Here is a 22666-nt window from a genome sequence, read left to right as displayed (position 1 = left end):
GGATTCAGCCTGAGTTGCAGAGAAAATTTAGGGGCGGGGTTTGAAAGCAAATTATACCAAATATTTAAAAGAGAGTCAATTTATTTTCAATGAAGCAAATATTATCCCTCTGTTTCATTTTACAGCACTCATTGGGCATCATTATAGGTCTGGTGGTATCCTGCCAGGAAATCTGAATGTTCCGGCCACTTGGCCTGGCGGAATTAGCGACAGATTACAATTTACAGGAATGTTGGAAATTCCCCATTCCATGGTGTCCCATAGGGCCCATTGGGAGACAATGCCAGTATTACTGGCACCAGTGCTGGTAATACTAGCAATTTGTTGCCGGTAAGGCACCTTACTTACCTCCAGCTTTTGGCTGGAAGTAAATCAGATGCCCCACCGCCAACCTTGGAGTATGTCGCTACGGTAACCTGCCGATAAACAGAATTACCAGCAGGTCAATTTACACACCGGCATATTCATAATTAAATTATGCATGCAACTGGGAACCTGTGAGATAAGCAGAACAAAGTTGCAGGAGGGGGAAGACATTTCATTCCCAAGAGAATGGAATTCACCATAGAAAAAACATCCATGTGGTGTCTTGGGGTGCATAGTTACATTCTCATGTGCTACCACTACATGTAACACTAAGCATGTTAAATCACAAAATGATGACCAAATCCAAAATGTATGTCTTTAAAAATATCAGCTTGGCATACAAAGTACAAGTTTAAAATCTACAAGTTGCCAATCCAAGCGACCCTGTCCTTGGGGTTGTACCAATAGCTCATATTGTTACCTTATGTAACAATCTATAGACCTCAGAATGATGAAGGGATCAATCAGACTCAAGCTGGGATTCAATCTTGTACATTACAGGATGACCCATTACAGACGCAGGCAGCTAAGTTGTTTTCTATCCAAGATATCGTTCCATTAATAGAATCCTCAAACTAATACACACATCCTTAACAGGTGCACGAACAATGCTGCAGCCTTAAAACAGCCACTGCAAAGATCTGCAAAAAGCTTAATATAGTATGGAGGTGGTGTGCTCATCGTAAAATATATAGGCCTCAACATAAAGTGTGGGAGGCAACGTGAAATATAACAATCTCTAAGCCTTGTATGGTTTTAGCATTTTATCACACATTCCAAAGGGCAATGCTAATCGTAGAAATATTATTCTTCATTCTAACTGCTAGCATCTTTGTTAGATGTGTAAAGTCCATACATTTCAATTATTTCATTGTACATATTTTACAAGATTGGAGGCAAATAACTCTTTATTTGACCTAAAATACTACAGGCAATGTGTCAAGTCTAGGCGTTTTGCCCAATTTTAAATAAACTATTGCTAGTTCCACTGCTGGCAGACTAAATGGTTCTTCCATGGCTCATTACCTGCTAGACCAAGGTAGACGAGCATTCCTAAAAAAAATGCCAACATCTGGGACTAATGATTTTCATCATTCCTGAAAATCCATTTATAAACCCACATGTCCTCTAGGTTCAGACAGTGGCCCTAGTTGTATTGCCACTGGAGTAGCAGGGGTGTTCTGAAGTCACAGCGTGTCTGCTGCAGAAATGATCGGCCGTGTCACTGCTGGCTTAGCTGACTCTTTGAAGCGTCACATGACACCTGTGCTAAGTTACAGAGGTCTTTCTCACATATGGTGCACTGAAGTAGTAGTGTTTTCTGTTGAATCACCAGCAGTATGGAGCATTACTGCTTGCAGTATACAAATGCTACTGTTTTATGTCTATGGGACATAAAACATAGGGATGTGGTACATAGCTCAGATATGTCAAAAAACCACACTGCAGGTGATTGTGCAGCTATTAAGTGCACTTTATTTCCCTTGATCCTTATGTCAAGCGAGGATTGAGGACAGGTGGCTCATTTACTTTACCAGAAGGGGGTCTTCCCATCCTGGCCTTCTTTATTTTTGGTTGTCACATGCAGGCAAGTGGTTTGGCTTGTGCTGCAACGCTTGTGTTCATTTCTTGTGAGGAAGTGATGGTATTGCGTTGACTAGAGCTGGTGTGGGACAGGCAGGTTGTGTGTGCCTGTGAATCTCTGTCATCGTCAATTAATGTGACAGGTGGCATCAAGGATACAGTCTACATTTGCATGAATGTCATTAAGGATGGTGCTTGCTACACAATCCAGTCAGGTGCATTCATATTTTTGTTGCACAAGTATTGTCAAAACACTGGGCTGCACTTGTACACCTTTATATAATAACAAATGCATTATGGTAAATATGCACATCAATAGACACTGTTTGCATGTGCGCTATCAAATTGTTACCTTTATTAAAGAAAAGAGCTGCACTTTATTTCGACGGACACTAATCTAAAAATGCATCTTCAAACAGCATTTGCTTTGGTGTACCAGTCCCTAAACCCACACCAAGTTCCAATAAGACCTATTCTACCCACAAAACAAGCAGTGACAAAGTCATTAGTCTTGGCTTTTGCAGTAGTTCAGTACATTTTACATGTGGCATGAATTTGTGTTGGCTCTATAAAATATTTGGAGGCTGAAGAACCGGCCGCCATGTAACTATTATAAGGATAGGTGTTAGCCTCTGCTGTCCGAATAAATATGTCTAACCTTTTAAAACAGCAGCTGAGGCACAAAGTCTGCAGTTTACACATCCTAAAGGCTAATGGATGGAAGGTTATGAATGAGCCTTTCCTCTGGCAATTGCTCTGGACAATCCTTCAGACTATCTGTAATGGCGGGCCTACTAGGCCATTTCAGAAGTGGAAGGACTGTATGCAAATCAGACTTGGTTTCACACCAAAAGGGACAGTCAAGACTAAACTGCTATAACACAGCCCTTCTGTACAAATACAAAATTATGCGCAGGCATGTTTCGGCCTAAAACACAAGTCTGAAACATATCTGGAGTTACTTGGGGTCCATGCTGAAGGGATGTGAGATATCAGTTTGGGCTGGGCTTCCAACTTTGGGTGGGCTGAAACTTGTCTAAAGAGGGACATTTGTGGATATGTGTGTGTGTCTGTTCGAAATGTTCAGTATACTTCCCAACTTGGGAGAAACCTGAAATGTGGTCTTGTGTAGGTTCCATGGTGCAGACAATGTAAAACGTATAAAATATAAATGTTTCTAACTGTGTTTTTTAAGTATTTTTAAGCAGTCTGAAATGCTTGGAAATGTGTGTGTGTCTGTTTGAAATGTTCAGCACACTTCCCAACATGCTACAAACCTGAGTTTCGGCAGGTGGGAAGGTTCCATGGTGTATATAAAGTCAAAAGTATCAAATATAAATATACCTTTGCCTAATTTTTGTTGGGGGACACACTTGTGGATATGTATGTTTGTGTGTCTGCTTGAAATGTTCTGCATACATCTGAACATGATACAAACCTGGAATTTGGCATGTGAGTAGGTTCCATGGTGTAGACAATGTAAAAATACAAAAGTGACATTTTCTAACTTTGTTTTTTAAGCGTTTTTTTTCTGAGGTCTGCAATACTGTCAAAATATGTGTGTGTTTGCTTGAAATGTTCAGCATACTTCCGAACATCATACAAACCTGAAATTTGGCATGCGGGTAGGTTCTATGGAGTAGACAATGTCAAAAGTATTAAATATACATTTTTCTATTTTTTAAACATTTTCTAAGCGGTCTGCAGTGTTTGGATATGTGTAAGTGGCTTTTTAAAATGTTTGAATACCTCCCAACATGCTACAAGCATGACATTTGTCATGTAGGTAGGTTCCATGGAGTAGGCAATGAAACAAGCATAACATATACATGTGCCTTTGCCTTATTTGTTTATGTGCCTTATTTGTTTTGGCATGGAGGCATTTGTGGATATGTGTGTGTGTGTCTGTTCAAAATGTTCAGCATACTTCCCAACATGCTACAAACCTGATATTTGGCATGTGGGTAGGTTCCATGGTGTAGACAATGTAAAAAGTATAATATATAAATTTACCTTGGTCTAATTTTTTGGGGAGGGGGAATTTGAGGATCTGTGTGTGTCTGCACAAAATGTTCAGCATAATTCCCAAAATGCTACAAACCTGGAATTTGGCATGCAAGTAGGTTCCATGGTGTAGACAATGTCAACAGTATAGAATATACCATTTTCCATTTTTTTAAGCTGTCTGCAATGCTAGGATATGTGTGTGTGTGTCTGGTTGAAATGTTCTGCATACTTCCCAACATGCTACAAACCTGAAATATGGCATGGGTAGGTTCCATGGTGTAGACAGTGTAAAACGCATAAAATAAGCATTTTTCGATTTTTTTAACCATTTTTTAAGTGGTCTGAAATACTTGGATATATGTGTGTGTGTCTGTTCAAAAGGTTCAGCATACTTCCCAACATGCTACAAACATGAGATTTGATATCCATGGTGTAGACAATGTATAAAATATGCATATATATTTAAATATACCTTTGTCTAATTTTCTTTTTTTTAGTAGGGTTTACCGTGCAAAGCTCAGGTACAACTGCTAGTACTTTTTATAAGGGAGCGTGTGAGGTAATTCATGTATTGCTTGATGGCCGTTGTTTGCAGAAAGATAAGAATGTTGTGATGTACCAAGGCATAGCACCAGTATACAATGTATGCCCATCCAAATAGGGCATCAGCATTCATGAAAATATTCGTGTTATAAATTATGTAAAGAAGACCTCACAGAATAAAGGTTGCATGCCCATTTTTAGATGAGAAGCATTTGTGCAGCACTCATGCTGTACCATTTACCTCTTGAAAAACCGAATCAACTGCTTCACTCAATCCTTGACCGAAAGTTACACTCTTAAAAACAGAGCTTAAGGTTTAAAAATATAGAAATACCACAGACAGATCCATTTTCATTTTCATTTACTTGTGCATATATAGCACTTATCCCTAAAGCGCTGAGCGCAGTAGACAGAACAAATGAGTCAGTACATTTGATAAATACGATGGTATCATGCCTTACGAAAAAGAAAGAAAGTGAGATTTCAGCTGAGTACTGAATGGAAGTGCAGTATGAGAGAATGGATGGATAGAGATATGTTGGGAGCTCAGAGGGAAAACAAGTGGACACGTGATTGGGCTCATGGAGGTCGGGAGACAGAGAGAAGAACAAGGGATTGGGATTGCAAGGAACGTCATAGTTGGTGCCAGGAAGCAAGAGAACTGAGATTGGGAAGTGCAATGTCATAGAGGCATTTGAAAAACATAGAAAAATGGTGATATTGCCAACAAAGTTCCATATTCTGGCTTGCGGAAGAGGGTTGTTTCATCATAAATTATTGACATTCTCATCCATTACATCACATGCCATGCTTTCACGCCCCAGCCACCTTACAAACTCTCCATTCAGCATTTTATTACTCGAGGAGGGAAAGCCTGAGGGAAGGGTGTGTGGAGGTACTGAATAAGCTTCACCATGGCTTGACTGGGTAACTGATAGGGCAAGATGGTGTAAGGATGTGTGTTAAGCAGGTGTGTGTGTGATGGCTCTCACCCTAGGCCTGCCCCAACATTTTTTAGAAGATATTCTGTTGGCCATCAACAGAATTTTCACAGGGTGGGAAGCCAGGGCGTCCCTCTCCTCCTATTCGCAGAGGACACCATGCTGCTCACTCCCACAAGAATAGCAATGCATAAACTAATAGGTGCCTTTGACAATTTCTGGATTCCCCATAAGCTGCTCATTAATTAGAGCAAAATAAATGCAAGGGTGATGGGCCCGCCCAAATGCCACAGTAGTAAGGTGTTATTTGTGTAAATGGTAGATGTTTAAAGGGAGTATCTCACTTTGACTACGTGGATGTCCACTTTGGTCTTCGATAATAAAATAGTTTGGGGGAAAGGAGTAGGAGAAAATGGGGCATATCTGACAGCAGGGTTCTGAGGTACAATATGAATCTTTGAGGTTTCCCCTGCACAGGTCATTGATGTCTATTAACCTAAGTCTGTCCCTAAGAAGATGCTGAGGTCTGGGGCTAAGGTGAGTGTAGCTGGAAATGCCTTCCTTCAATGCCTTTTGTCATTGTCAAAGAAAACTCTGATAGGACTTCTTCCTCTACAGTACTGGCTGTGTCCTATCACTGAAGGAAACTGCCTATTACCAATTGCATATTGGATTAGGTTATGGTGTACCGTAGAGTATACCAAACCACATTGAACAATGATTTAGGCTGTACGCTTGGGTGAATATCACCTGGCTGGCCCTGGCAAAGAACACTTTGCAATCATTGGACGTGAGAAGCCTGTGGAAGTCTCCACCTATGATTAATAAGGATTCCCTTTGGGAAGTGGGGGAATGAATTTGGTATATGTGAAGGGAAGCAATGTAGGTAAACCTGGACAAATGCCCAATATTGTCCTAGTACTAAAACCATAATGATATACACCTGCTCCCTATATTTGTGGGTCTTGCTAGGTTACAGCTAAGGAGTGCAGCGAGAAACAGATGTTGGGGTTGTTTTGTTGATTGTGTCATTTGTATTGCTTGTATTGCTTGTGTCTGAATATGGTTATGACTTATTTTATGGATTTTAGTCTAAACAATAATTTTGTATTCTACATGCCTGTGATACCATTGGATTGTGTTGTATTGAAATGAAATTTGGCTTTCAAAAGTGATGATGTTTTTTATACAAAGAGTAAGAGAGTCTCCACTGTAGTAGGATCAAGGTTGTGATCTGACTTCTCTTGAGACTGCGATCTGATGTACTTATCCAATCGTGCAGGAAATTCAAGAACAAGTATGAGTGATCCCTTACGAACACCACCGTGGCCACCCAAAGATGACAAAGCAGTGGACACAAAGGGCAGAAAGAGCACCTGGGCAGATTGTCATCAAATCGAGAGGGCAAAGACAATAGGCAGAAAAACACTCAAAGCATAGGCAGCAGGCAGAAGCAGGCTGTAGTTTCAGACTGCAGACTGCAGTACGGAGTACAGGCAGGGGAACTGGGGAGACTGGGATGAAGAGCAGAGAAGGGAGGCAAAGGGGATAAGCAGACGGAAAAGCAAGAGAGTATGAGGGGAGACAAATAGTGGCAGAACAAGGGAGCGAGATCCCTGGACAAACGGTAACAGAGCATTTTACCTCTGTGGAGGGTTTGCAACGCACTGTGTGAATGCAAGCTGCCTCTAATGACGCAGCGTCTTCCGGAAGCATCGGAAACCGTAGCAAGATAAGACTAGAATGCTCGCTAATGTTTATATAGAATGCAGTGTCCCTCTAGTGGAGCACTTCCAGCATTGCTACAGCGACCACTGGGAAGTGGTTGGTGCAACAGTATGCCTCTCCCACCCCAACCAGAGAACCTGGAGCACCTGGGAAGGGGGGTAGCATGGCATGCCTGAACCAGACAGGGAAACTGGACATAACTTGACAGTCCCCATGAACTTTACCAAGAGGCATAACACTTCCACTCAATTAGATACTGAAGGTGACCTTAGAAATACCATGAGTCACAAAAATCATTAAGCGTGTCACCAGCAGAGCCTATTAGTATAGGTTCTGACTCTGATTCCTGACAGTCAGCATTGGTTTGATGACATAAAGTATGGCCCTTCTACATTTCATCCCTTCATTCTTGTAAGAGATGTTCCAATTGGAGGGCTGTAGCACACAGTTCTTGTAATGAACCTGGCCTGTGTACATGGGCCAGTTCATCCTTAATGTCTTCATGAAGGGCACATCTGATGCGATGTATTTGACTGTCTCTTTCCATCTAGTCTCTGCTGGTTCCCTATTGCATCTCCAAAAAAGATTCATGAGCGAAAAATGCAGTTTTTCGGTCCTTCAAACATTTATTTCATGGCATTGTTAAACCCTTGCCAGTCATCAAATAAGGGGTTGTTAGATGTTAGAAATGGGGTAGCCCACGATAAATGCATTACCTATCAAGTTGTATATTATAAGCCCTAAGCAAGCTCATTGAGTAGTGAAGACATGGGGCTAGAATTTAAACTGCACTATGCAGGTTTCCATGAATTCCCTTAATTTGGTAGGTGAACCATAATATCTTCCACTTGTGAGCCCACCTAAAGAATGGTCTACGAGAGTTGGTTCCCTAGCAGTGACCATCTGGTGGGGCGTCTGGTTCTCCATCTTCAAAGATTGAACTTCCGCGGCACCCCCTCTGTTATCCTTGGGTAGGTGCAGTGGTGTCAGTAAGGGATCTCCCCTACTAGTTCTCGCATTGCCTGCACCATCGGATAAGGAGTGGTCAGAGAGGGGGTGTCAATTTTAAGAGCAGTCCTACCCCTGCCTCTCACGCCATCATGCTTGCTTCTGGCTCACAGTGACTACTCCATGATAATAACTATTTTCTGAATCCTGGCTTTAGGCTCTTAATGTTTCAATATGTTTGCTTCATCATATTATCCCTGTACCTGGTTTATGTTCCCACCATTACCCTTTTTTACACTTGTCCATCTCATCCATCTCAACACTTGTCTGTTGTGAAAAACCTTAACCAAGGACTAACTCTGATGTCTGGTTTCCTTCAACTTGTAAATACTTTCTGTGTGAAATGCCAACCATGTTTCTCAATAAATATACAAAAAGACAAGGAAAGACAGTGAAGAAAACAAAATGGCTGTGAAACAGGAGATGGTCTGTGCAAAGGGCTGATGAAGAAGAAGGATGATTAAGGACAAGCACCGTGTTAAAGGAGAAGGAATATGACACAGGACTCTGATGAACAATAAGGTTTGTGATGGAGTATGACAAAAGAGAAGAAATATGAGGGCAAACCACGAGAACAAATAAGGACTGTGATGGAGTATGACAAGGAAGAACAACTGTGATGAAGCAGCGCTGTGACAAAACACTGTGACAGAGAACAATAGTATGTCAAAGGACATTCATTGTGATGAAGGTGGCCTTCCATAATGGAAAGCAATGAATGTCAGATTCTGTGATGAACAACTGTAACAAAGGAAAAGCAATGGGATGGACAAGGTTTATGATGAAGGAGAACATATGTGATGAAGGAATGTGATGAAGGCAAAGGACTATGATGAAGAAGGGCTATGATGAAGGTGAAGGAAGGGCTGTGATGAAGGTGACGGACTTTGAAGAAGCACTTTAGCAAAGAATGAGGCCTGTGATTATCATGAAGGACTGTGATGAAGATCCTGCCCCAAAGGAGAAGGGCTGTGGCAAAATAGAAGTGCTACGACGAAGGAAGACTGTGGCAAAAGACACTGGCTGAGGAGAAAGACTGGGTTAAAAGACTACCGAAGCAGAAGCAATGTGATGAAAGTGAAGGGCTGGTTCTCAAACACCCTTACTCTTCTCTCTTACATTGATTTGGACAAAGGGCGGCCCTTGCATGCGTCAAAACCAAAAACAGCAATATAAAATGTGAAGCCAAGCTTGGATGCTTGCAGACCAGGAAGGAAAGAGAGCTAAATTACAATATATCCGTTCACTAATCCGAAAACCTACCTGCACAGGACTACTTGGGCAAATATGGTTTTGACAATTCTCAGTTAAAACTAAAAAGAACATTTCATATCTGTGCATGTATACCTGATGGAGAATACATGTACAAATCGTTGATGTCCCATTCACGCTTTACTATCAAGCAATCACCTTCAACATTGAGATCTCAGTGTACCAACAGAAGTCAGAATTAATTTTCCCAGTCTGTTTTCTTGTAGAATTCATTGCCATCGTTTACATGTTTGATCAACATAATTTCTCACCTGTCTGTGTTGTTTATTGGAGTTCTTTGATGGAGTCTTCTTGTGCACAGTTCGGGTCTTGTATAGCCCTGTGCGTACGTCCTCGGGTTCCAGCGTGCGTTCGGCGATCCGACTCCTGGAACGTTCAGAATGTCCAAGAAGTCCTGGAAAACGATGTAGAGTGTACTCGGAGATCGGTACACGGAGTTCTGGGATGCAAGAGGTAATAAAGAGGAAGGGGATGAAAGAGGAGGAAAAATAGGGGCCAGGATCCAGGAATCAAAGAAGTTAGCGAGAACGAACTACGATAGCGCACATCTAGCCACTGCAAGCGGTAGCGTTGAGACACGTGGGGCCGCGGGGACGTGGCTTCTTTATAGAACGTGCTGCGTCTGACCCGTAAGCTGGTAAACAGCGTTCTGTGTTTGATGACCATGTTGGGAGAACTGCTGAGTGCAAGCCCCAACTTGTCAGGGACCAGGACATCCAAAAGGGACGCGTCCGATGGTTCACTACAGCATGCCTCCTCTGAAAGGCCTGTCCCTCCGGGTTTTCCTGGGTATATAAGATGATGCCTTCTGAGTAATCTGGGGGCATTTAGGTTTGAGATCGGTTCCCAGGTGCGTTCACTAGGAGGGTACCCTTTCCACTCAACCAGGTACTGTAGCTGACCACGTCTGTACCTGGAGTCACATGTTCCCGACACTTTGTATTCCAGCTGGTCATCGACAATTACAGGGGTAGACCTCCGGGCAGTCCAGGAGGACTGGAAGTATGGATTCATTGGAGACGTGTGAAACACTGGATGGATCCTCTTCCAGGACTCTGGTAGTTTGAGTCGGAAGGCCACTGGATTTATGCTTTCCTTTATGGAAACGGGCCATAGTACCGGGAAGCCAACTTAGTCAACCGTAAATGTCGAGGCAGTAGTTTCGTGGATAGTCAGACCTTATCACCCACTGCATAGGAAGGCCCTGGTCTTCTATTGGAGTCCGCATAATGCTTGGTGTTTGTTCGGGCCCTTTCTAGATGTTCCTTGGCTTCCTTGTGTACGTTGATGAGAGTTTCAATCCAGGAGTTGACTCTAGGTACTGGTGTAGGGTGTGGGCGAATGGAAGGTAGAACCGAAGGGTGGAATCCTTGGCTGCAAAAAAAAGGGCTGGTCTTAACAGCCGAGTGATCCAAATTGTTGTAGGTGAATTCAGCCTCTGGTATTAAGAGTTACCAATCATCCTGTACCTTGGTGGTGAAACAACGAAGATATTGCTCTAGGGTTTGTTTCACACGTTCAGTAGCTCTGTTAGTCTGTGGATGATAACCTGAAGAGAGGGCGCGTTGAATTCCTAGTATACGGCATAAGTGTTTCTAAAATTGCGAGATGTATTGAGGTCCTCTGTCTGATATGATCTTGGAGGGGAGTCCATGAAGTCGAAATATGTGTTTCAGGAAGATTCCAGCGAGTTCTGAGGAAGATGGTAGTTTATACAATGGTGTAAAATGAGCCATGTGAGTGAATAAATCAATGGTGACCATGATAGTCGTGTATCCCCTGGAAGGTGGCAATTCCACAATAAAGTCTGTAGCGATGAATTACCAGGGCCTTGTTGGTAGCGTAGGTTGAAGTAGGAGACACGCCGGTCTCTTGTTATCATGCTTGTACTGATTGCAGACTGCACAGGCTTGGATGTACAGTTGAATGTCAACTTTCATTCTTGGCCACCAGAATTGTCTTTGTATTAGTGTTGGTGATGCCACGATGTCCTGAGTGAAGGGTATCGTGACAGAGGTTTACAATCCTTTGTTGTAGCCTCTGTCTGGGAATGACCAGTCCATTATCCTTGAACAGATACCCGTCCCTTGTTCTAAGATTCCATCGATTCTTCCCTGTAAATTCCTTCCAGATCTCAGAGGACTGGGTTTGCATCCAAATGTCTTCCAGGAGGCTGATTGCTTGGGCTACAAAAACTGTGTGGGGAAACATCTTTGGGAAGGACCGATCTTCAAGAGTTCCGTAGTCAGGACGTCGGGATAAGGCGTCAGCAATTATGTTCTGTGTTCCAGGGACATGATGGATCTGGAACTGGTATTGGGCAAAGAAGAAGGCCCAATGGGCTTGACGACTATTCCTACATTCCAGAGATTGTAAAACTTGAAGATTCCGATGGTCTGTACAGACCTGAACAGGATGTTTTGCTCCCAGAAGTAGATGATGCCACTCTGTGAAGGCTTGACGGATGGCTAACAGTTCCTTTTCCAAAACAGAATAATGAGACTCGCTGGGAGTTAGGGTTCATGAAAGGTAAGTGATGGGATGTTCTAAGTTGTCCTCGAATTCCTGCTTTAGAACTGCTCCTATGGCGTAGTTAGAGGCATCTGTCTCCACTAGGAAAGGTCGATTGATGTCAGGTAAGCCAGGATGGGGGCTTGTGTAAACTCTGCCTTCAATCGTTGGATCCCTTCATCTTGGGCTGCTGTCCAGAGGAAGGGAGTATCCTTTTTCAACAATGTAATGATCGGTTGAACTATCTCAGAAAAGGATGGTATGAATTTCCGGTAAAAGTTGGCAAGCCCCAGGAAGGATTGAATCTGTTTCACGTTATTTGGAACAGGCCAGGATAGTATGGCTTTTACTTTTGAATGGTCCATTCCAATTCCTTCTGCACTAAGGACAAATCCTAGATAGTGAACAGTAGAGACATGGAAAAGGCATTTCTCAGGTTTTGCCAGGAGCTTGTGTTCACGTAGTCGCTGTAAAACTGCCTTAACATGCTCTTCATGCTCAAGATGATCCTTGGAGTATTTCAGAATATCATCCAGGTAAACTATGACGAAGAGGAGCAGCATATCGGAGAACACGCAGTCCATAAAACATTGGAAGACCGCTGGGGCATTGGCGAGTCCGAAGGGCATGACCAGGTATTCAAAGTGACCAAAAGGTGTTCTAAAGGCTGTTTTCCATTCGTCACCCTCCCTTATACAGATCAGATGGTAGGCACCTCTGAGATCCAACTTCGTGAAGACTACAGCTCCTATCACCACTTCCAGGATATCTGAGATTAAGGGCAATGGGTAGCGGTCCTTGAGGGTGCATTGATTTAGACCTTGATAATCAAGACAAGGCCTAAGCTCCTTAGTATCTTTCTTGGGAACAAAAAACAACAAAGCTCCCGCTGGAGATTTGGATGGTCGTATGGTGCCATTTTCAAGGTTGGTATCCAAGTATTCTTGGAGGGCCCTTTTCTCTGGTTCGGATAGAATGAACATCCTTCCAAAAGGAATCACTGCCGAGGGCTCAGTATCAATAGCGCACTCTTCAGGTCTGTGAGGGGGTAGGGCCTGAACTATGGCAGTTGAAAACACATCAGTTTAATCCTGATAGGCCCTAGGAACCTGGATAATATTTGAGACCGTGAATGGGCCTTGCTGGTCTGTCAGCGTACCTTCAGAAGATGTTGATGAGAAATCCAGGGATAGACAGTGAGACATACAATGCTCGGAGCCAAGAAACAAGGATCCTGCTGCCCAGTTGATGTATGGGTTGTGCTTCTGTAACTATGGCATACCCAGTACCATTGGGTAATGGGCAGACTTTATGATGTCAAATTTGATCACCTCTCGATGATGATTTATTGAGAGCTGGATCTCTTTGGTTTGTAGGGTTATGGGTCCTGAAGAGAGAGGTCTTCCACTGCTAGCCTCTACAGGTTGCCTAATGCCTCGCGTTTCATACGGAATGTGGTGGGTATTGACCAAATCTTGATCTATAAATATCCCCATGGCTCCACAATCCACCAATGCCAAAATGGGGTAGATTTCTTTCTTGCATGGCGATAGAAAGGCCTGCAAGATCACAAGATTGTTTTGTCCAGGAGAGTTCAAGGATGGAATAGATGTGGAGCAAACATCTCTCTCCCGAAGGTGTGCTCCTTCTAGGATCGGGAGCTGGTGTTTCCCGAACGCTGTGGAGGAGCTAAGGGACATTCTCTCACAAGATGTTTGAGGCACAATACATACACAGCCTAGTATGAATCCGTCGCATTCTTTCTTGCGGGGATAGGGGTCCGTGGAAGGCCCCCAGTTGCATGGGTTCTGGATCTGTAGTGGAGGCAGGAGTGGGCTCAGCCTTAGAGGAAGGTTCTATGGAGGTCTTTTGGTAAGGCACTCTAGTCTTCTTCTTTTCTGCCTTCCTTTCCTGGATATGGAAGTCTATCTGTAAAGAGAGGTCCATAAGAGCCTGGAAGGAACCTTGGTGAGCCACTCTGGCTAGCTCATCTTTTATTTCTACATTCAGACCCCTTCGAAAAAGGATAAAGCAGGCTTCTGAGGACCAATCTGCTTCTTTGGCCAGTTGCTTAAAGAGTGTCACATATGTAAGCATATCCTGGGAACCTTGTTGGAAATCCAGTCGGCGTTCCTGGGCACTGTAGACCTGTTCTGGGCGGTCAAACATGGTTTTTAGAGCCCGTACGAATCCATCATAGTCATCCAGGAGGGCATCTCCAGGATTAACTAAGGGCGTAGCCCAAGTTAATGCATTTCCGGAAAGATGCGAAATCATGAAGCCCACCTTTGCCCTGGGGGTAGAGAAGTAGTAGGGCTTAAAGGTAATGTGGACTAAACACGAATCAAGGAATCCGCGAAGGGTTTTTGAAGAACCGTCGTATTTATCTACTGCTCCGCCCAGCAATACGCTTTCCTTGGTCATGGAATCACGGGACAGGACTAATTGTTTCAAGGCGGCATTCTCGGCTTTAAGATTCTGCACTTCTGTTGTTAACTCCTGCATGCCGCACATGTGGTCTTGAACTGCCGCCTCCATGTCCGTATCAATTGCAGTTTGTTGGCGTCTCAATCTGTCACAGGTTTCCCCCCTTCTCACCTGTCTGTGTTGTTTATTGGAGTTCTTTGATGGAGTCTGCTTCCGCACAGTTCTGGTCTTGTATAACCCTGTGCGTACGTCCTCGGGTGCCAGCGTGCGTTTGGCGATCCGACACCTGGAACATTCAGAATGTCCGGGAAGTCCTGGAAAACCATGAAGAGTGTACTCGGAGACGGGTACACAGAGTTCCGGGATGCAAGAGGTAATAAAGAAGAAGGGGATGAATGAGGAGGAAAAATAGGGGCCAGGAACCAGGAATCAAAGAAGTTAGCGAGCACGAACTACGATAGCGCACGTCTAGCCACTGCAAGTGGTAACGTTGAGACGTGCGTGGCCGCGGGGGCGTGGCTTCTTTATAGAACATGCTGCGTCTGACACGTAAGCTGGTAAACAGCGTTCCGTGTTTGACGGCCATGTTGGGAGAACTGCTGAGTGCAAGCCCCTATGTGTCAGGGACCAGGAAGTCCAAAAGGGACGCGTCCAATGGTTCATGACATAATGGTGCCATCAATGATATTTGGTTATGATGTCAAAAAATGAATGCATTGCATAACGTCTTTTCAACTGTATTCTGAGTAAATGCAAACGTTTAAAGCCAGCGGTCTAACATTTGCACAAGGTGCCTTCATGTATGAAGGTTGAATTCCATTGAATTGTCATGCCACCTTTAACAGCTGTGGTGCTCCAGGTTCTGAAACAATTCCAGACATATATTACAGCTTTTGAAACGTAAAATAGCACCCATTCCAACTTGAATTAAAATAAAAGGAAGCCCTGACGGATATTATTTTACTAATCCAATGCATAAACACGTTTCCACAATGCAGCCATGCGATAAGGCAAGATATGTTGTCCCTGGTGTGATTGGTGTGTTTGGCATGTGCCCCATCTAAAATTGGAAAATATTGTGTTTTGGTTTAAATAGTGCTGGATGTCAAATTGTATTTAGTTGTGGCTACGGATGGGCAAAGCTTTCACCAGTCTAGCATAAGGATTGGAATACGACCCCCAATTCAGTTCTGCCCCAGAGTAGAATTGTTGTAATTAAACACCAATTTTCAATATCAGGTTGTGGTGCAAATGCAAGCTATGACTGACTTGAATGCCTAACTTTTCCAGAGAAATTGTTAAAATATTCTAGCTATCTACCGGCCAGTAATGTCTGCCATTCAGGGCTATAAGAGCCCGAAGAACATTCAGGTCCTCTGATGTGCACAGATATAAAAGCGCCCCTATTGGCCTAAACTGGTAAACTCTAAAATTGGCCAGAATTCCGCCCAATTTGTCTGAGAGGCCAGTGTACCTGAAACTAAAACTACACATCATGGGGGGTAAAATAGAGAGGCTGGTTTGTGTTTCACATCTGCTACTGGAATTTGTATACAGTGTATCATGTCTGATTCTTCCCACTTATAAATTATGTAATGATAGGTGTTGTTACTACTGAGTTTAATGGTACTCACTGTATCAACTTCAGAAGGGTGACGCGCTGGCATGACCGCGTTGGGTGACAAGCATGCTGGAGGCTGAACGCAGTTGTCTCTGGCAACCGCTTACCTCACTGAGCTATCTCCCCATCACGCAAGTGTGTGGTTTGATTGGTAGGTTAAATGGGAAAGCTTTCAACTTAACATGGAACCTATCCCTGATTTCCTTAATGCATGGAAGACAGCACGTTGCTTGCCAGTATAAGAACACAACTTAACCGAAAGCACCCCTAAGGGTGGGAAAATGTAGGGCTTAATTGTGCACGTCAACATTTTGGTGCATTTCCTGTTTCATGCCTCATTAAGTAACGCTTGTCACTAACGTGGGAACATAATGTGGGAAACATTAACTCTGCCCTTTCGCTTGTTTTGACAAGCACTAAATAGAATGAGTTATTTGCGGTTTCACCATTCACTTACAGAGAAAATCGGTCCTTCGTGTGGGCGTGATAGCACACGCCTATGCAGTCTGTCAGTTGTGCCTGTGTGCTTTATTTGTGCTTTGGTATTGTTTGTTTCAGATGCATTTAATGATGATGTGAGGAGCAGGGGTGTGTAGATGCATTCGTTGTCCATGAAGATTGCGCCGTTTCAATAAACTTGAAACTTGATAAAGAGGGAGTGAGACGGAGAGACGGGGAACGAGTGAGAGAAATAATTACAAGTTATTGCTTCTGGAATGAAGTTGTCAAAAACTATATCTTGTATGTATGACTGCAAATATCCTGAAGAAGCTAAACTTTACCGATACGTACCGGGCACAATAATAAATGACACACGTTCAGGCATATGAACTCTGCCTTCAATGGAAACGATGGACGTACACAGAGGCCAGGAATCAGTGAGAGGACTGAAGGGATATATGTTTAACTCTTTGAGGAAACCAATGAGAAAGGCACTCTACGTCGTGAACGTAGTCGCATGTAAACGTCAACGGGCCTTTCCCAAAGCGTGTCGTTTTTGCACATGAAGTCACAATCCCCTTACATGCCAAATTAGATGCGCTGCACACTAGGGACGAGGGACGCTCCCGCGCCTCATCATATGCGCGAGTTACGTACATAATTATGCGTGGCGTCGGTTCCGTGGCCCTCCTTAAATTAGCATTGGGAGTTGCCTATGCTGATGAGTACATTTCAAACTACAAAACCCATAATTTAAAGCTGCATTAGGTTAGATGATTTTGTGGAATTTGCACTTAATTTGAAAGTCATTTCTGTTGAGAATGAAACCCTGTTCTTCAATAAATGCAATACATAGGTACACGGAATATTTAAAAATAACACAAATTGTTATTTTCCCTCTGAACATTCAGAGACATACCATCCTCCTGCCCCCCAGCATCCAAAATGTTGCAGAATCGGTGTTGTACCTCTCACCATGGTTCTTTGACCCCGTGGGGGTATCAGTACTGTAACAGAGCTCTTTACTTATGTCCACTCACTACAGATCGATTTCTGGGGGATGCAATCTCTGTCACAGCAGGTGGTCCCTCACATTATTATTGTTTTTTTTTTTTTGGCAAGGACGATTGCATCTTTTATGTGGTTGCATATGGCAACAAAAATCATTCTCAGTATTGATGGGAACCTGGAATCTATTAAGTCCATGTGTTCGCCATGTGCAGGAGGCAAACAGCTGGATAAACCAGCACTGGCTATCCTAATTTGAAATATCATTGTATTACTTAATAATCATCTTAATCTAACTTCCCAAATATCAAAAGTGCTTTAATTGTGTATGGGACCATTGAAATCCCTTAAAAGACAATTGACCTGACTGGGGTGTGGCTTTCCACCGAGCGGGATGACATGCTGGCTTCGGAGCTCCGCTCCACTCTTCGCTTAAAAGAATGAAGCATTAATACTAAGTCAGGTTTTTCTTACCCCTTTTCCCGGTCTGAGCCTCATGAATGTCAGAGCGATCCCGGATATGGCGAAATAGTAGGTCTGATGACATTCAGAAGGAGCAGCATAGAAGGCTGTGAATCACCGTGTTGCAGTTGCAGTGATTCAGGAATTCCAGTCAGGAAGTCAGTTGCTCTTGGCAACGTGCAACGTGCGCACCGCCTGCTGGAGGAAACGCTCGTCCTCACAACACGATCAACTTTTTTTAAAGGAGCCACACCAAATCCACACACACAAGTGTTTCAGGTACTTTGTGCAATACAAAAGGGTCTAACTAGACCAATAGTTATTCGTTGTTGTAGACTGTGGCGATTTACTGCATTATACTGACACAATTTACACAAAACTGCTCTCTTCTAAGCTCTACAATACTGCTTTTGGCTCCAACTGCTAATTATCAATCAGATACTCTATACATTTAAGAGGGATATAGAGATCCACGCTTTACCTGTCAGTATAAAAATGGCAACATCTAAGAAACATATGGCTAAAGATACTTCATCAACAACTGCCACTTCTTTAAATAGGCAAAAAAGTGACTCACCCACTACTAATGAGGAAAGTATGGACCCAGCCATGCTTGCCACTTTGATGGAAGTTGGAGCCTTAAAACCATGTATGGAGGCTACCAACAACAAACTACAATATTTGGATGACAAGTGGTCAGCTTTTGATTCTAGGATTACTGAAGTGGAGAGCAGAGTGAATAATGCAGAAGACATCACAAACAAAGTAGCTAAACTAGAAAACTTGGTTAAAATACTTCAAAAGCAATCAGAAAACCTGGAAAATAGAAACAGAAGAAAAAACCTCCGTATTGTGGGCATTCCTAAAGGGATTGAAGGAGAGGACACCATTCTTTTCCTAACCTCAACGTTACCTAAATTACTGTAACTCCCCCCTTAAGTGCAAGTCAACATTCAAAGAGCTCACAGGATTGGTCCGATCTACCTGTTAAGGATTCCAATCGGGCGTTACACACTGGGCCAGGACACTGGGTTTTAGCCTGAGATGTGGTGCTCAATGGGAATGCTTTTTCTTTCATTTCAACAAATTCAAATTGAGCCGGTATCTGACCCATCTCACACCCCCTTCTAGAAATACCCCAGTCACAATGGACCATGAACCAGGCCGGATGGTGAAAATACCATATTTATTTATTTTTAAAATTCACAAAAATCACACAAATTTTAATGTTGAGCAGCAAATCACCAATGGGGTGATAATTACAATAGAAATGAAAGCAATGCACTTGGTTAACCTTCTAGTAGAACATATCCAAAGCACAAATGAATAGGAGGACTTTCTGAATTAGGATAGATAGCACCCAAGTTAAGGTTTCCCCCTGCAATGTTCCCTCAACCCACAAATAATCGAATTCTGAGTGGATAGAAAGAAGCAGCACATAGTCAGGGATAATAGCAGATTTTACACCCTTTTCAAAGGCTTAAAATGACATTCGGATTTTGAAAAATAATTAATTATATGTGTGTTTAGATAAGGATATACATATATTTTATCACAGTATTAGAGATGGTATGTCATTATCAACTATAAGGTAAGGTATCACAAAAGCATACAGTTCACAAAACATATTGAAATTGAAAACCTAGTGCAGCCAAATTCACACATGGAAAAGTTAATTTTTTTCTAGTTTGCAGTTTAAATGCCAAAATGTTTTGTTTTTCAAAAAACGGGTGAATTGAGAGAGATTTGGAAGGTAGAATAAGGTTAGTTTTTAGGAAAATAGAGCAGTGAAAAAGAGAAAATCGGTTTTAAAAGTGAAAGGCAAATTTGGCTTAAACTAAATTATTTAGACTATATTGTTAAAGAAAGCCACGGTACGTTCAAAGATTGATTCGCAACATCAACCTTTTCCCGCCGGGTTCTGATTTATGTGGGAATTAATTTAAATTACTCCAAATATTACTACTGATTTACAAGGTGAGGTGAATGAAAGAGTTGCGTTAACACTAGGAAACAAGAACAGGGTGCACAGACAATTAGAACAGTCTAGACAAGTTATCAGGGTATGGATAGGGTTGCTTAGAGAGTGGAACAAAGACAATAGTCAAGATGGGGTAGACTATGTGTTCTGGGGTGGGGGATACTCACAGTTCGCTCTTAAATTTGGGATTAGGCACAGTCAACCATGTTCTGGACTCCAGGGCTCGGGTCACCAGGTAGCGGCGGAGACTCCTAGCAGAACAACAGCTGGGCCTGTCTGGTCACTGGATAATCAGGACAGGTTGATGGCAGGGTTGCAGTGGGCATGCAGTTAGTGGGCAAAAAGCCAGTCAGGTCTCAGGATGCTTCCCAAAAGAATACCACAGCTTTTCCCTTTCGTTATTGGGATTTTTTGTGGGATTTCTGGATTGAGGCATTGCTAGAATGGTCAGCAATGCTTTGGCCTTGCAGTGGAATCTGGAATCAGCTATGCTTTGGCCTTGCAGTGGAATCTAGAATCAGCTATGCTTTGTCTTTGCCGTGGGATCTGGAATCTGGCAAGATGAATGTAGAAGATCAGGAACACAGTCGCAGGAAATTTAGGAAAGAGTGTGTGTTCGCCACCCCTTTTATAGAGCATTGTGACATCATATAATTATATGGTAGGGCAGGCTTAGCTAAGCATGCCTCTAAACCACTGGATTGGTCAGGGGTGATAGTTACAGCCTTCCTATTAACTGGTTGGGTTTCAAGGGCATGATGTCAGATTTATGATGTGATAGAACCTCCCAGAGTTACTTTAGCTAAAAATCCAGTTTTGCCATAAATGGCACATTTGTACAGTTGGGGCCTTTTAACAAATTAAATAAGCAGGATACATATGTTATGCAGAACATGCCAGTCCAACTCTCCAGTTTGTGAGAAAACTGTTTTGCCCTTCTGATAATTTTCAGTCATTTTTGGTTTGAAATATTCAGCCTAAAATGTTACGGATTATCATTAGGCATAGCAGTATTGATGTTTACATTGGCATCATGTACACTTTCCTTGGAATACCCAATTCTCTGCCATTTCTGTTCCCAAGGTGGCAGTGAAGGCTACAACGTCTTAAATTAAAACCCACAAAATTACATTAAAACTCAACTTTTTACATTCCTGCGAATTTCTGTTACAAAAATAACCGACTTTAAAAGTTTCTTAATAAAATAGTCTTTTGAAACAAATGGGCATCCTTTGTCCTTCAATGGAATCATTTTATTCTCTTCAGCTACCACCAACTATCAATTCAGCCCAATGTGGGGAGGGGGTTTCCCACTTTAATTAAATGTTTATGGCCCCTCCACTTCACAGGCTAGTGTCCCAGAAGTTCCATTGTAAGAGGCCCCAGCCCAGACAAAAGTCTGCCAAGGTAGCAATTACCACTTGTGTGTTCTAGCATCTACTGTGAGGGGCCTTCTGTTGCTTGCAAACCCCAAGCAGAAACCTGTTTGGGGCTGATTTCCCCCATTTAGCCAATGGAATTTAATTCCTTATTTTATTTATTTTTGTTATAAATCAGAATAAAGCCTGTTGAATAAGATCTCCCATATATGTTTTGCAGCACAAAACCCCTTCACATTGCTAGATAAGGGCAGGGCCTTAGCCAACATACACTTTTTAACAAGTAGTTTTCCTTATTTGCAAAAGTGCATTTAAACATGCGGTGACTGGTAGAATGTTCCTTGCAAATTAGTTTTTTCTCTTCCCTCTGAATTCCCACATTGTTTTGGAGCCAGAGTTAGTTTCTTGTATGCAGCACTTTGTTTAAATATAGATGCACTGATCTTTGATACTTTTTAGCCCCAAATGTAAAGCATTTCCTGTGTAGCTGAAGTAAAGCTTATTTTGATTTCCTCAGAACTGAACAACAGCCTGTCATTCAGGGATACTGCTCTTATCTGCTGAAGTGCAATTTGAACATGGACGGGCATGCAGGGTTTCATTAATAAAAGTAGTGTGATGAAGAACAGAGCAAAAGAGCATTAGAGCGGCATCATTTTTTAAATGTAAATATTTCCTTTTTTCAATGGGAGCTTTGGGCTTGAAGCAAAGCAGCACTGCTTTTTTACTCCCCTTCTTTTGTACATGTAAGAACACACTGGCAGGCTTTCTCAGTGTGCCCCCTGGTTGGCAAAATGGTGCAGCCATCATTTTTTTTGTAGTTGGAAAAAGCAGTTTTGCTGTGAGGCAGTGGTGCTCAAAGGAGCCAGCACAGATATCCTACTGTTTCTGCTGAAGTGCAGCTTTGTTATGGATGGGAGTACTGCTAAGTGGGTAAATATATCCCACAAATTCCCCCTCCCCAACTCTTCTGAGATTCCTTGTTGAGGGAGATTAGGGCAAAGTGGGATTCATCGGTTGGGCAAAATGGGGCTCATCAGGTGGAGTCCTTCCATCATCAGGGAGCCCTACTCCACAATCCTCTTGTTGTCTCTCATTGTAGTGTGGAGTGACACCCGCAGCTTCCCCTTAGGTCTTCCTTTATGGTGTAGAGTGACAATCTGACTTTTCCTTGGCTCTTTCCTTTCCCGGTCACCGGGGAAGCCCTCCTTGGTGATGAATGGGCGGAACCACTATAAACCTATCAAATAAATTAGAACCGGTTACTACATTTTCCCACTGACTGCCCTCCAGGGAGGTGGACAGCAGTGGGACACACATACATTTAATAATGACAGTATTTAGACAATAAAGGTAATGGATCACTTGCAAGACACAGATAACAATG

Source organism: Ambystoma mexicanum, chromosome 2q (assembly GCF_040938575.1).
Source record: "Ambystoma mexicanum isolate Mex_15411 chromosome 2q, UKY_AmexF1_1, whole genome shotgun sequence".
NCBI lineage: Eukaryota > Metazoa > Chordata > Amphibia > Caudata > Ambystomatidae > Ambystoma > Ambystoma mexicanum.
Note: the sequence above shows the minus strand (reverse complement) of the source record.